The sequence below is a fragment of the Pinus tabuliformis genome, chromosome 4_2, assembly GCF_031772625.1.
Source record: "Pinus tabuliformis cultivar Carrire ecotype Pingquan chromosome 4_2, CPIR1, whole genome shotgun sequence".
Taxonomy (NCBI): Eukaryota; Viridiplantae; Streptophyta; class Pinopsida; order Pinales; family Pinaceae; genus Pinus; species Pinus tabuliformis.
The window spans coordinates 491117885-491130070 of NC_142304.1; the positions used below are offsets into that span (position 1 = coordinate 491117885).

The window sequence follows — 12186 nt, forward strand, 5'->3', positions numbered from 1 at the left end:
GTGATCTTTGTACTGCCAATTCTACACCATCTAATGATTCCCATTTGAATATCTGAAACATATTGGTTGAGCTCTCGATAGCGTGTTGAATCCGTAACCTGCAGTTTTCACTCAAACAGTCTCTACCCAACTCAAAAATTATTGACGTGCATATCAAACTAATAATGGGGATGACATTATTGTTCCAATTTGGAGATAAGACTGAGATGGTGATTAATGCCTTTTGATTAATTGCAAATTTTAAAACTTTTGGCTGTCCTTGTAGACTATCCATTTTATTAAGAATTTGGATTTTCTCTAGCAGTCTTAAATTTCCAAACTCGTGGAACCATTCAGCATGCTGTTTGATTAACTCTTGATTATTACCAGTTTCAAAATTACCAATCCTTTCATGACTGAATACTTGAGAAAAAGGATTTGGTTCTATGCTGTCTCTAATCCTTAAACTATGATAATCCCACTGATAAGCACATGTCTTCAAATACTGTAAGGATCTTTGTATGCACTGGGATACTCTGGTAACTTGGATTTTTCTGCATTCTACTTCCTGGATTCTCCAATCTGCAAAATTTTCAAATATTTCATACTGAGGGAAAGTATCAGTATTTGCATAATTCTCATCAATCCTTTGAAGGAAAGAGGATTCTAGTTCTTCAAATATATCTGGAATTCTTAAAGAAAACAGATATTTTATCATTTCCTCTTTTATGGGAATTTCTTCTAGATCCAAAATCTTGGCACCTGTGAAAAGGCTGAGGGCAAAATCAACACTTCCTATGATCTGATAATAATTTAAAATTCTGAGTGTCCAGATCATTTCTTGTGTGTAGACACTAGACCATAAATCAGATAAGCTTCTGAAGAAAAGCTTAACCTTCATATTTGGTAAAGAAAAGACTTTTACCAAGTTTTCATCAAGGCCTAAAGATATGCCCAAATTCTTTGACTGCCATGCTTGGCATCTTCTGATCCACCAATTTCTCCTTAGTCTGAAACCGACCACTTTCTTGATTTCATCTGTCACAGAACTTGCATAATTTTCTAAGATTCTAAATCTATCTACAAAAGTGGCAAAACTATCATCTGCAGGGCTTTTGCCCGGAATCTCAAAAACTGAATATTTACAGGTTATGAACATTTTACTCATGTCTCTGGTTAGAACGTCTGTCAAGAAATTTGAGTTGCCTGGAATCCACTCAACTTCAAACTCAAATTGCTGAAACCAGATTTGCCAGGCCAAAATTCTGCCTTTTGCAAGTTGTCTTGAAATCTTTGCTGACATAAAATATTTAAAATTTTTGGAGTCTGTTCTGATTAAAAACTTAACCGGAGTTAGATATACCTCAAACCGCTGAATTCCGTTGAAGATAGCTAATGTCTCCTTTTCAGCTATGAAGTAGTTTTTCTAACTTGCTGTAAATTCCCCAGAAGCATATCCACACAAATCTTCAATCTCTCCTTTACTATTTCTTCTTTGCTCTAAAGGTACAGCTGACCAAAAATCAAGTGAAGCATCAGTTTGTAAAATTAATAAACCGTCACCTGGTGGTTGAAGCTTTGGTAGATGCTGACATTCTTCTTTGAGCTTCTTTACTGCTTCAGTAGCTTCTTCTGACCATCCCCCGTTGGTGTATCTTCTTATAGGAGCTGTCTTTTCTGAGAGATTTGGGATGTATTTGTGCAAGTAATTCAGAACTCCAATAAATCTTTGAATTGCCTTTTTGTCCTTCAGTTCATCAGGAAACTGTGTCAATTTAGTTAACACATGGGGCTGCATTTGAATAGAACCATTTGCAACATTTATCTCCAGAAAATCAATGCTATCCTGAAATAAGGACATCTTAGTTCTTGACAAAACAATGCCATGATTTTTAACTTCTTCAAGAAAAATCTCTAGATGTTTTACATGAGTATGTACATCTGGACTATGAATCAAAATATCATCTATATATGTAACTATAAAATCATATTTTGCAAAAATATAATCCATCCTTCTTTGGAAGAAGGCTGGAGCGTTCTTCAAACTGAATGGAACAACTTTCCACTGATAGAATCCTGCTGGACATATGAAAGCTGTTTTATGTCTGTCCTCTGGTTGAATCTGTATCTGATAGTAACTTGACTTCATATCAAATTTACTGAACACCTTACTATGCTGAATTTTTTGCATAATCACTTATGGTCTTGGCAATGGGTAATTAAAATTATGAGTAATGGCATTAAGAGGTTTATAGTTTATAACCATCCACGGTTTACCTCTTACTATCTCAGAATGATTTCTAACTAAAAATGCAGAACATGTATAGTGAGATTCACTAGATTCTATAAGTTGCATCTTTAGTAATTCTTGAATTTGATTCCTCATTTCTTGTTCATCAGTTGGTGTGCAAGGAATCACTTTTCCCTTTACTCCATTGTCATGTAAGGTGACTATTTCCTGCATCGGACTCTCAATTTCCCAAAATTGCTGCGGGTTGTCCGAACAACTTTTTAGAAGTCTCTGGTAGATATCTCTTTGTTCTGTAGACCAATTTTCTTCAATGCATGCCGATTGTTTATTTACCTTTTCTGCTCTAGCTTCATAAATTGTAGGACTTCTTGCCAGTCATTTGAATCTTTAGACGACCTTCTAGTTCCTACTTTCTTTTGGCTATTCTCGCGCCTAGCTTCAGAGTTTGCAATACTTAGCCTCGGCACAGATATAGCTTTTTTCTTCAATTTTATTATCAGCTTGTCTTGGCTGATAGTTACTGGGAGCACAAAGTTTATAAATGGCATGCCTAACATCAAACTTGCTGAAGGGTCATAGTGCTGAATTGCTAAAATTTTGACAATACTCCCCCCAACTTTTAAAGAAATATTGTCTACATAGTGTGTGAGCTGGACAGATCCTCCAATTGTTTCTGAAACTAGTATATTCTTTAATGGTTTCCAGAGAGATTTGAACAAAGATGGTCTAGCTAGATTATTTGATCCTCCAGTGTCTACAAAGGCATCTACTGAGATCCATTCATTTCTGACTTGTACTTCCACTGGGAAATAAATCAAGCTTTCTGTTTTGACAATCTTTTTCAGCAATGTGTTTTGTTCATTTCTTGTAATCTCTGGCAGAGGTATACTAGTTGATGGTGCAATTTTCTTTTCGAATGGACATAAAGAATTTAATTGAGGCAAAGGTAATGCAATTTGTTTACCTTTGTTTGGTCTTTCTGATGTTTCTGCTTCTTCTGATTCTTCCTCTGAATTGGATTCTTCCTCTGAATCATCTTCTGTCTCACTTGATGACTCAACAGTTGAAGAACTTTCAATTTCACTATAGTGCTGTTCACTAGAAAAATCATCATCAGAACAATTTAAACAAATATTCATTTTCTGTACAGGCTCTTCATCTTCATTATCTGAAACTTCTGTAAGAATATATACATCAGAAATCTCTTCATCTGATTCTACTATAGACCAATCATCTTGAAATTCTTCAATATCTATACAAGCTTTGAGTTTACTGGATGATTTTTGAGGACACTTTTTGGCAAAATGTCCTTCCTTTTTACAAATGAAACAACAATTGTTGTTCCTTGGAGCAGTTCTCTTTTTCAAATATCTGAATTTTTTGAAAGGTCTCTTTGGGTTCGATACTCTTTTGGGTTTGTATCTACCATACCTTTTGTATTTCTTTTTCTTTGATTTAAAAGGCGTCCATGGTAGTACAGTTTTGCAGGCATCTGAACTTGGGGTGATGTCATGCGCCTTCTTCTGCCAACATAAATATTTGACTTTTTCTGATACTCTAAATAGAAGATCAACCCAATAAACTTGTTCTAAACTTTTCATTTGAACCTCAAGATCTTTCATTATCAGATCTCCTAAGTTTCCTGGTAATTTTGATAAATAAGAAACTTTTTGAGCAATGTCATTGAAAAGATTAGTTTTAAAGACTCTAGCCATAAAATCTTTACTGAATTGATCTAAATATTTTAGATCTTTTAGTTCCATACGGCTAAGGTCAGTCAATAGCTGTTTCTTTTCATCTTTTGGTTCTGGCATAAACTGAGTTTTCAACAACATTTCTAATGTAGCTAAACCAGCTTCCATGACCGCTATTCTTTTTGCTTCTGTTCCTCCCATCCACCAATCAAACACAATTCCTGCCATCCTCTTTTCTGCTAAAATCATGATAGACACATTGTCTAACCTTGTTGTGACCTGCATTTGATATAAGGCTCCTATCCAGATTCTAATAGACTCACCAGGATTGGATGAGTTATCTAGATCTAGAATGTAACCACTAGAATTTGTAGCAAACAGATCTTCTTCGATTCTAGGATACTTAACAGCTTCTTTCAGGATGTGAGCTTTATTTTGATTTTTTATTGATGGCATAATAAAGGATGGAAATTTTATTGCAGCTTGTTCTAAAGTCATGACTTCCTTCTTAGATTCAAAAGGTTTTTCTGCTTTGAACGTTCTAGAAGATCCACTGGTTAATTTTCCAGTGTCTCTGGAAGTCCCTTCTCCATCACTTGTTTCTGGTGCTTCTTCTTCTAAATCCCAGTAATTTGGGGCTGTCATATCTACATGAAATTTAGGGATTTTCTTGGCCTTTTTCTTCATTTTTCTTTTTCTTCTCTCTTCTCTTTCTCTTTTTTCTTCCTGTTGTTCTTCATACAACAATTTTAGATTTGCATTTATCAATTCTGCTTGTTGTCCTAAATTATCTAGAACATCTTCGGCATGGGAACACCAAGTAGTCAAATAATTTCCTACTTGATATACCTGCTCTAAGTCATTGGGATCTTGAGAGTCATGTTCTAGCAAAGGTGCACAATCTGCTCTTGTATTGGGCTGTTTTGACAATGATGAAGAGACACAAAATTTTGTTTTTGGTGGCCATTTTCCTCCTCTAACAAATCTTTTGTTAGCATACTTATATTCTTCCATAGGTGGAAAAGTATGTACATGAGTTCTAAACATTTTATTTACAACTAAAAATGGTTTTTCTTCAGGTATATACAACTGTTTTTCAGACCGGGGTGTACTTGTGGAAGTAGAAGGCTATTCTTCTGGTATGGTCAACTGTCTGTAAAAGGACTTTCTTCCACTTTGGACTGGACTTTCTACTGGTAATACATGTTTCTCTGGCAAGACTATTGGCTTAGGAATCCTTGGGTAAATAGACTGATTAGGAATAATTTTTACCCCTCCATCTTCAAGAGCCAATCTTTTAATTTTACTGCTTACATTATCTGAAGCCAAAGACTTATACTGGATGTACCAGTGATCGGGTAGCGTTTCCTTATCGTAATGCACACCTTCAATCTGTGCATTTCCTATCCCGACTGTCACACAATCTTTCAACACCGGCTGTTTTAGTTTAGGATGTACTGTATTTGTTAACTGAAAGGAAGTTTGAACAATTACAGACAAGAATTCACTCTCATCTGCCATAGACAGTCCTTGTACTCCTATCAAGGCTTTCCAACATTCTTTAAGATGAATATCTGTCAGACTGATAGCATAATCAGGATAAATTGTTCCATACTGACAACCAGACATCAGATTTCCCAATATTGTTCCTATTCTGGCATGATCATATTCATTGTGTCTTGAATCAAACAATTCTGCTATGCAGGGAGTATTTAATCCATGTCTAAATAGAGGAGCCAAACCAATCCTTACAGCTCCAAAATGCAAATAATGAAATCTTCCTTCCTTAGCATATTTTCTGAACTTTTTTATTTCATCTTCTGAGAATATATTTAACCCTATTATCTGTACATGTGGACCTTTAATTTTGATCTTAACTTCAACTTCTTTGAAGTAATATTTCTTTGAAAGCTTAAACATCATTGGAACCGGATAGACTTCTTTAGTATCTAAGGCAGGAGGGTTCCAGCTTTCTGGATCTTCAACTTGTTCATGTTCATTTATATCTGACTCAACAGATCTATTTTCTACTTCAGATATTGACCTTTTATCAATGGTAGAGAAAGATCTTAAAAATTTAGCCATAACAGAGTGGTATAATTCTATTCCAGAAATTGACTGATAGAGCTTTTATCTACTCAGCACAATGTATAACAGAGATGCTTTTCAAAGGCTGCCTGGCTCGTCTCAGGTTCTGTCTATAGAATTATACAGGGTCATTTCAAGGCTCTGATACCAAACTAGGGGGTGACCGTTCAATTAAAGCAATTCAACAGACACCCCCTATGAGTGATTGAATAGCTAAAAATTGCTAAGGAGGAAGGATGATTGATGGACCAAGAAGTTTCATGGGAGAGCTAATCAAAGTTCACCACTAGGATTATCATTCACATGTTATTCATGAGTAATGCATGCAATAATGATATCTAGAATCCACCAAATAGATTTTCAATAAGTTAGGGCATACTAGAAAACCCTAGATTCAATATATTCCATACATTAGACATAAAGGAAATACTAATTCAACAAAATGCTCACTTATAAGATAATATCCATGAAATTCCATCCATTGATCCAAGCCAATAACTCCAAAGACAAACAACTAATACCAAATGTCAAAATGCATTCATAGATCCAATATATTGCACAAGAGAAGAAAGCCAAAGTATCCAATCCAAGTGACGATGCATTACAAATGATCTTCATCTCTTATTTATATGAAGAGGACTAATGTTCTTTTTAGCCTAAAAGCCCCTAAAACAATAAAATATGCCACATTGACAAGTTAGGTCATAGGCCGACCTACTAACTTAGACAAAAACATCAAACTTTGCCCATAGTTGTAGGGTTGAGATAATAGATGTCATGCATGCATGAACCTCTCCAAGGCTTGCGCTGAGGCTAAAGCTGCCATGAGTGGTGTAGAAGCCCTCTAAAATCATGATGTGAAAGTTGGCCTTCACATATCTGTCAAATCTCTATGTGGGCCCCAAATTTCTTCTCAGGGGTCATAATGTGGTCTCCTAGGTCTCTGTCAAGGCAAAGTGTCCATCTTTGCTCCAACTTTGAGGGATTTTCAGGTGCTACAAGCCCTCCCATCTCTTAGAATGTGAGATCATCCTCATCTGGGCTCTAGATTATCCGCCATATCTCTAGAGTGCGAAGGTTGGCCATGGGCATGTTGGGTCCTGTTGTTGCCTAAGATGTACACCTCAGTATGGGAAAAGTTTCCAACCGCACATAGTATAGTCTTTATGGTGCAACACTCAGAGCAGGGGCGGTCACCTATTCCCTACTCACTCCGTTTAAGCTCTCTCCTAGGCAAGCTAAGGAGGGTAGTCCCTAAAGATAGAAAAATAAGGAAAAACTTGTTGGAATAACAAGCCTAGGAGATCTAAGGGCAAGGAAATCACTTTTCTTTGTAACTTGATTTAAGATTAGATGACAAGTGAGAGATTATATTGAGCAATGTAAGGTAATATAGATTTAATTAGATCAATATGACACTTACGATGAAACTGTGGGAGACTAGTGCCTTTATAACAATGCTCAAACAAATTAGAATACTTGCACAATAATAAATGATATCTCAAGCTACAAGATAAGCAATGTTGCAAGAAGATGTTAGTACATGAAATCAATAGATCAAGATAGTCATATATATGAGCAGTAGAACCTTTTCGAGAACAATTGCAAGAAAAGGAGGCTTGTTTTCAAGTAAAGATGATATTCCAAAGACAACAAGCTTGAAATGTCAAGTACGATAAAGTAAAACTTGCAATTATAAATGGAGCTCGCAATACCAATTACCAATGATCAATTGAAATGCAAGATCTATCTAATGTGGAATGCAACATCTTGGTTAATTTTAATGATATGCTTGTCTTAAGAGTGAAGGCCTTCTCCTCAATTATCAAAGCAAGTCCTAAACAAGGTTGCAGAAAGTACTACTGGGGAAGTAGGCTAAGGCCTCATTAATGATACCTACTTAGAAGTTCTAATGACCTAAGCACCTTCGTTCCTACAAGGGATTTCCCACAAGAGAACTGCAAGGTCACTCGTTTTAACTGTTGAGTAAGGGTCAAGCTTCTCAAATTGGATATGAAGAAGGTGGTCCTAATTTCTATCAAACAAGCTTATGCTTGGAGGTAAATTTTAGGAGTGCAAAACTAAATCTAGAATGAAAATGCAAGTGATAAGAATGATGAGATTAGAATGTTGCAAAGAGGCAAGATGCTTCAATGTAAGGAATGTTAAACCGCTTATAACCAAGATTATTGAATATCGCTTATAATACAATATTATAAGATTCCAATTATGAACTAATGAAGCACTTCAGGATTGCTCAATGAAACAATGACAATAATATCAAATGCCTTTAATGATAGCGCTTATTACGACGTTCTTCACTTATATGACATAACAATGGAAACAAGTGAGAATTTAAATGATGCAAGCACAAATAGATAATGACAAATGAGATTGCTAATAAAATAAAATGAGATGATGCAACTAAAAGACTAGATCTAACTTATGATATCAATGAGAGCCTATCTAAACAATGAAGGAAATAGAAAGGTTAGTACCTAAATATAAAACTAGAAAAAAGAGAAACTAACTAAGAAGATGAAGGCTTCTCCCTTTTAAATAGGGAGGGGGATACCAAGGGATTCAATCTCAAGCTCCCTTGAAGCAGGGAGATCAATTTTATTGTTAACTTACAATGAGGAATGAACCCTTGAGACAGTGAAAAAGGCTCTCCCAATACCTTGAGGAGATTACAAAGATTATGAGCACTTTTACAACAAGTAATCACTCTTCAAGCTACAAAATACCAAAGATGAGGGCACAAGCCAATAGATAACAGTCTCCAATGATAAAAGACTTGCTGCAGACCTCAAGAACCCCACAGCCTTGATGAATCAACCCTCCAAAGCTCACGACCTTACCAAGGGAAAAATGCTAGAGAATTTAATAAAATTTATTTGATGAATTACAAGTCATTTCAAGCCTTAAAACTCTTCAAATTTACGTGAAAACCCTCTAAATAGATTTTCTTTAGACCAGAAGGGTATACGACCCTCCTCAATCTCACGGCTAGGAGGAGAGAGGCCTCAAGGCCTAGTGGCTAGCCTTTAAGACTTTTGTCTCAAGTGATCAACTCTGAGAGGCTAGTCTCAAGCCCAAAAAAAAGTGATAAACCCTTTCAAAATGTGAATATATTCCTGCAAAATACCAAAGGTTAGTTTTAAAATCTATTGACAAGATGAGTAGCCCTAGGAGGTTTGCAGCTAGGGTAAACAAGCTCCAATAGGCCTACAACTAGGCTAGAAATGGACAACGGAGTTAGCGGCTAGCCAAAGGAAGGCCTATAATCAAAACTTGAGCCACAAAAATGTCTATGAGCCCGCGAAATCGAAACCCAGGTTGGATTTAAATGGAAAAATAGAGAAATAATTAGAAAATATTATTTACAAAATTTCTAAAATTAAAACCCTTGCCAACAAATCAAATTTTGAAGTGAAAGAAGGGCCTAAAACCCCAACGTCTCCCTTAAAAAATTTTTGTTGAAGAGATGAAGCCACAAAATGGTTAATCGAATCCTTTGAGAAGCCTAGAAGAGGCCTAAACCCTTGCGGCCTTGAAGAAAGAAGCCAAAAGTCTAGACAACCCTCCAAAAGTTTGAATGTTGAGCTAGAAAACCTAACTGTCTAGGCTAGGTGAGGGCTAGAGTCTTCAAAAATCGATTTTCCCTTGATCCCTTGAGAAATCTACGTGCAAAACAAATCCAAGGAAAATCCCTCGTCCCTTCCTTCAAGTCTATAAGAAAAATCACGTTGAAACCCCTATGGATATATACAAAATAGGAACTATATACAAGGGTTTGAGAACATAGTTACAAAAAATTATTTACAAAATTTACAATGATATATGGCTCTTATTAGTAGATCTATTTAGTTAATGAACAAATGAATAAAAATAGATGAGTGAAATAATATTAACAGGTGAGCAATAGCCAAGATCTCGGCAAAACAAATCTTTAGATAATTCTTGAAGTATAAAAAAAATGGGCTTTTAAGCTTTCTTGTTTTGGGAGTTGGATGGTCCAACCAAACACTTCCCCTCACGACCAAGTATTGAATACCATAAAGATCTCTAGACACTTAAAATCAAGTTATTAGATCAATAGAGGTTAGATAACACAATAATTCTCAAGATGTTGAGATACCTACTAGATTAATCAAATTAAAATGCTTCTCGAAACCCAATAGCTAATGCAAGATACTTGTGCAAATAGTTAATCCTCCAACTAGTTAATGAAATAGTAACTTTTAAAATTTTATTCAATAGAGCATTAAGAACATCATTCAAAAAATTATTACCGTAAGAAGCAGAAGAGGAACACCACCATGAATAAACCCCAAAGTCTTCTTTATTATTTGCAGAAAATGTATTACAAACCAACAGAGCTTGACTTAGAGCTCTATAATGATTTTCTCTGATGATACAATGAGTATCAATAACTTCCTTATATAGAAAAAAATGAGAGCATAAGACCCCTCTAAGTGGAAAAAACCACTAGTTCCCTTGATCCTTGTCAAAAAAATTTGAACCCTTGATTACTGTTGCACAAATCTCCAAAAAAATTTGACTTCCTTGATGGATGTGCTGGATGGGCCGATCTTTGACTTCTAGGTGGTTTTAGGCCACATTGGAAAATCATCACAAATAATTTTCTTGGAATTCCCTCATTCAAAATAATCACCTAGACCCAAAAATTCGATTTCCTTGAGAAAATATTTTCTTACTAGTCCAACGAATTTTTGAGTGGGACTTTTCTACCTTGGAAATGTGACCTATCTCATTTTTTGACTTGATTCCTTTTGGGAAAGCTCCTCGTCAATTTTTAATAATTTTTCCACTTGGAGATAATTTAATTTTCTCTCATTTTATTTTTTTTGATAAATTTCTGACCAAATTATTTTGACATTTTTTGTCGGAAAACAAAATAAATGACTCTAGAGGGGTTTACAAATATTTTCCACCCACAAAGTGTGTCTATATAGGAAGTTTAGGAGTTTAGGTGTAAAATCAAGTACTCATACCCCCTATAACTTCTATAGGAAACACTTTTTACATCAAATATTACAGACATCCCATTAGAAGGGGGAATTTGACAAATAAAATAATGACCTCTAAACATAACCAAATTTTGGGACACTTGACAAATGATCTAATATGACAAATTACATAGACTTGATAACACTAGGACTCACCTAAGACCTTACCATCGAGCCCCATTCTTGCTTTGGGGTATGTGTGTTGAGATTTGTAGCATGGGAGGTACTCCAAACCCTAGGCCTAGAGGGTTGTGGAGAATTTGGCACACAAAAGCCTTTTTTGGGCTTCGAACCCAAGCTTGGGGTTTTGTAGCCGAAGTGTTGGGGCCAAAATCATGAGGATATTTTGGCATGTGATGATTTGAGATGATAGAGGACGTCAAGAGCAACGAAAATCACTCAAATCCGAGCTCTAGAAATGGAGATATGAATTTTTCTTTCTAGCTGGTGCGTTTTTTGGCACAAAAGTAAGGTCAACTTGGAGTATTAGAGTGTAACAAGGCATGTTGGAGCATACCACATGGAGCCCTTGTGTTTAGTATGATACAATGTGTGTTTGAGCTCATTTGACACATATCCAAGGTGCATCATCTCATAGAGATCACATATGAGGTAGTCACAGCTAGGAAAGGAGGCGCGAGGACTTTTTTGAGGAATTGTAGGTTCGAGTGCACGAGCTATTTAGGACAGGTGTGAGGGTTGTGCGAGATCGTCCCTAAACATTCACGCTGGTTTTCGCTGGACAGTCGTGAGATCGACTAATACAACCTTGAGGCGCGTGCAGATTTTTGTGAAGCAGTTGTAGATTCAGGTCAGAGTTTTCCTAGTATAACCACGAGGATCACGCGAGATTACCAAGTACAACTGCGAGGGTTGCGCGAGATTACCAAGTACAACCGCGAGGACCACATGAGATTACCAGGAACAATCGCAAGGACCGCATGAGATTACCAGGGACAGCCGCAAGGTATGATTTGATGTGTTTATGTTGAGTTGGATGCTGGGTGGATGTGGGCCCAGGTTGGACACATTGTGGAAGTCTGTTAGTAGGCAAGAGGAAGGGTAACCAAGGTGGTTGGATGCCCTAACTAGTGAGCAAATGCTATAGCTTGTATTGGATGCTCGTGGTTTGTTGGAGGGC

The 12186-nt window shown here is 36.3% G+C and overlaps 1 protein-coding gene across 7 annotated transcripts in view; it reads left to right on the plus strand.

Moving 5' to 3' along the window:
* Positions 1 to 12186, plus strand: part of LOC149170112 (uncharacterized) — a 120732-nt gene that overhangs the window by 66067 nt on the left and 42479 nt on the right. The gene's annotated exons all lie outside the window — the stretch shown is intronic.